Here is a 4,727-nt window from a genome sequence, read left to right as displayed (position 1 = left end):
TGTGGGCTCGGGCGGTGGTAGGTTTCCCAATATTGCGGTGAGCGATATGAGTCAATGTATTGTAATGCAATACTCTGTATTGTGGCGGGCAAGGCTAAAATGTAAGCTGCTGCAAAACATGGGTTACTGGACATAAGAATGGAATGAAGTCGTTATTTCGTGTAGTGTAGAAAGGATGAGGGTAGACTCAATGTCATGGTGTACGTGCACGTGTGTGTGTGTGTGTGTGTGTGTGTGTGTGTGTATGTGTGTGTGTGTGTGTGTGTGTGTGCGCGCGCGCGTGACTGTATGGTCGTGTTCCCTCTAATAGACTCGAAAGGAGAGATATTCAGAAGATACTGTATGTATCGACTCAACCGCAATCAAAGAGACAGGAAAAGAAGACGAGGAAAGAAGACACACATGTATGCGCGCACGGCCGCACACACACACGCACACACGCGCGCACACACACACACACACACACACACACACACACACACACACACACACACACACACACACACACACGCATGCACGCACTCACACACACACTGACTTACGCAGTCGACGCTGGGACTGTCTGTGGTGTGGCAGACCTTTCAGGAGGAGAAGAGAAGGATGACGGAGGAGAGAGGAAAAGAGTGGGATGGAGGAAGAGAGAGGAGAGAGAGAGAGCGAGAGAGAGAGAGAGAGGGTGAGGGAGAGAGAGAAAGGGAGGTGGAGACAGACATCTCTAGCATTGGCGCATGGGGCGAACACCTTGTAATTATCTACATCCTCTCTGTCAGCCCAAACCCGCAGAATGGACAGATCGACCAGATAGAGAGAGAGAGGGAGAGAGAGAGACAGAGAGACAGAGAGAGAGAAAGATATAGGCCAAGTGACTTGTGGACGGATGCCCGCAGACATCAAAAGTACAGTTTGCGTACCCTACAAGGCGAGCAGATGCACGCAAACACCCACATTCGCAAACATAAATACCGTATGGACGCATACCACACACCAACAGACACGCCTAACCCCCCCCCCCCACACACACACACACACACACACACACACAAAATACAAGTAAAATACATAAAGGCTTATTATGGGGCTCGGTGCGGTTCTACACCAAATGATGGATTGGATTCCTCCCTCACGGTCTCCCTCCATCGCTCTGTCGTTCTCAGGTCAGCTGTGAATTTAGGGCATTATGCATCAATCATTCACATCCTTAACCACCGTATCATGATCAATCTGCAGCTTAAATATTAAACTTAACAAACAGGTTGAAGTGCATAATATTTTACCAATATCTCCGGCTTAATTCAGCAAATCACCGCGTTTAAAATAAAGCAGCTAATCCGCAAATTTAAAACCCTCTGCTTGTTGAGATTAATTTAACTCGGACTCGAGTTTCACATTATGTCTGTTTCTGGAGTTACGTTACACGTCAGCCCAAGGATAGGCACAAACTATTTTAGTTCTGAAGGGGAGAGGAGAGAAAATCATTAACTGTGTGATCATGGCTGTGTCCCTGTGAAGCCAGATCCTTTTACTTTTTTTTCTCTCAGCGTCTAACTAACCCCGCTGGGAAATCATTTACTCGGCACTTGCTGTGCCGCGCCTCCCCTGAGAGGTCATTCTATCTGTCTACCTGCCGCCGTTCCTCGCAACCCCCGCCACAATCTAGGAACTCATTGGCTGTCGGTCTGATGACGATAAGACGCCAATATTGGCCAATATTTTTGGGGTGAGGTTCCGTGTAGCCAGCGGATATCCAGGACCAAGACTTCCTCTTCCATGTGCCCATCATTGTTTGAAGTCCATGTGGAAGGCCACAGAAGCAGAAGGCATTGGCCGAAATGCAATCTCGGAACCCATCGGATTGTCTGACCGCGATTTTTTTTTTTTGCTACACACTACTTGTGAAACTATCCGGTCGTTGATGTCGTCGCTCAACTTCAACTCCAGCCTTGCGTCTCGAGTTGCTAATCGGACTGTTAACAATGACGGGCGCACGGCAGAGGAAGTCTCGCCCCTTATATCCGATGGCTACACTGGAACCCCAGCAATATTGGCCGTTGTCCCCAGAGTGTCTCCGCCCCAAACTCCACCACAGCCACCACGCAAACTGCTCACTCTGCAGGCGTGTGCCTGTCCTTTCCGGGAGACTTTAAAACAAAAAACACTGCCGTCCCCGGAAGTCGGTCTTCAGCACCGAGAACACTGGGAACTCATTCTAACGGTCCAAAGTCGAGGACCCTGTTTCCCTTTGTTTTTCCACACCACCGTAACTTCAAAACTCCCGGGACCGTCCCACTTTGAGGGCCCTGTTCCCTCGCTCTCTCTCTCTCTCTCCGCAGCTCGTCCAAACCATCCTCGTTCAGGGGGGGGGGGGGTGTGAGGCCCCTCGGCTTTCTCATTCGCTTGGCACTCGTCTGACTGTCCTTCCCTGGAGGATGCCTCCTTGTCGTTTATTTGACTTAATTACTATGCCGGGCTGCGCAGAGGGAGAGGGGATGAGTGACACGCCGCTTAACGACCAGCCTCCCTTCCGTCTGCCTCCTCTCCCGCATGTCTGCCAGCTTCACTTCATTAAAGCAATTCTTCTGCCTCCTGACTTCTCCTGCACCGTCGCCTTCCCTCCCCCCCCCCCTTCCCTCCCCCTTGCCGTCAATCAGCCGGCGTGTGGGTGTTGGGAGGCGGCCGTCCCCTGACAGGCATCAAGAGAGCCATCGAACACCTGTGGGAAACAAATGCAAACACTGGAAAGTGCCAACGCACACACGGACAGACGTGGCCGCGCACCACACACACGCATTAGCGCTCATCACGCGCAAGGACTCGGGCAGCCGAACGTGGGCGGCGACAAAATGATACGCAATCACCCGGATTTTTGAGAAAATACCTAAATCCGGAATTGAAACACCTATACCTAAATTCCAATGCCTCCTGGTGCAAATTCACATTAACTGATTCACTTACGCTTAAACCTGCAGTACAAACATTCACGAAACACACTTATTCACACTTTCATGCACGCACGCGCACACACACACACACACTCACATACACACAAAGTTGGGTCTGTAATTATCTGAGGGGATGTCAGAACTGACACTTTTTGCCATGCTGAACACACAATACACAACACACACACACACACAACTTAACATAACACCACGCAGGCGCCACTTGTAGTCCAAGGGGATGAAATCACATGAAATGGTGTCAAGTCCTCACACCAAGATGTGGCAAGAACATTCACACACACACACACACACACGCACGCGCACGCACGCACGCACACACACACACACACACACACACACACACACACACACACACACACACACACACACACACACACACACACACATACACACACACACACACACATCCAAACACATGCAGCAGATACATATATCAATGCTCAATACATATAAAGCTGTAAATACATATTTAAACATACACAATCAAGGCGTTGCTGCTCTGTTTTGCACGTGCACCTTCACAAAGTGCTACTATCAATCATGGCAGGTTTTACCGGGGGAGCTCTGGCGACACAGATCCGTTTTTCACGCAGTTGATTTGGGCCTTGATGCCCGGTGACATATTTCTTAGTCCAGTTTGTTGTCAGCACCGTGTTAACTTGTCAGTGCGAAGAGTGAAGGGGGATTGGGGGATCGGGGAAAAATGGCAGGGAGGAACTGCGTTCACATTCTTTTGACAGATGGCTCAATAGGGGGGAGGTCTATCGATCTTTCCCATTATGCCTCGGGGCTGGATTCTGGTCCGACTTGCTTTAAAGAAGGAGCAGGGTAGGATTTTAGCACCTTTATTTTTGAAGACTTAGTCTAGCTATTTGTAATATTGAATTGAGAATATTGATGTTCTGCACTATGGTACACTGCGATAGATTAGCCAAAGTGAGCAGCATAAAATAGATTGCTATTTTACAATCTAACACTGACAATTAACATCATGCAATTGGTATTCCCAAGGCTAAAAAACATATTCACACGTCATATCACAAGCATGCAAACAGGTTACATCAAATGTCAGGGACCAAGATAGATTGAAATGACATGATAAGCTGGGTCTACACCGCAATTTAAATTGGGAATATTTTTTCCATTTACTAGATGCCACTTTTTAACGGCAGTATCTGTGAAAAATGTGTAGAACAGAGAGAGCATTTTAACCCTTATAAACCTTGTTTTTGGCTGCAGGATAAGGACAAGTCAGAATGTTCATTAAAAAAAAAATTCACAGGGGGAAGAAAATGAGACGAAAATAAAGACGCGAGAGACCACACTCCAAGTCATATACTTTGGGTCGTGCTTTAAGACGGAGAACCACAACAGCCTCCCTCAATCACATTATAAAGCGAAAAACATTTCCAAAAATATGTCAAAAATGTTATGCCAGTTATTTCTAGCCCAGATGAAAAAGTCTGCTATTACAAAGAGCCTGATTTAGTGTAGGGTGTGAGAGGAGACGGGACAGAGGGAGAATATGTGAGAGAGCAAGAGAGAGAGAGATAGAGAGGGAGAAAGGGAGGGAGGAGGAAGAGAAGAGGAAGTGCCGGCGCTCCGCAGTCTCCCCTCAAAATAACACAGAAGGAGAGAGAATAACATGTTTGCTGTATACGTCCAAAGAGAAAAAAAGAAAAGTACACGCGCAGTGTTTAAAAATACGCTGGCGATTCCCTCCCTCCCTTCCTTCCCCCGTTCCCTGCCGTCACAATCTCCCAACAA

This window comes from Zeus faber (genome assembly GCF_960531495.2).
Source record: "Zeus faber genome assembly, chromosome: 21".
NCBI lineage: Eukaryota > Metazoa > Chordata > Actinopteri > Zeiformes > Zeidae > Zeus > Zeus faber.
The sequence above is the reverse complement of the archived record's forward strand: the minus strand, read 5'-3'. Positions refer to the sequence as shown.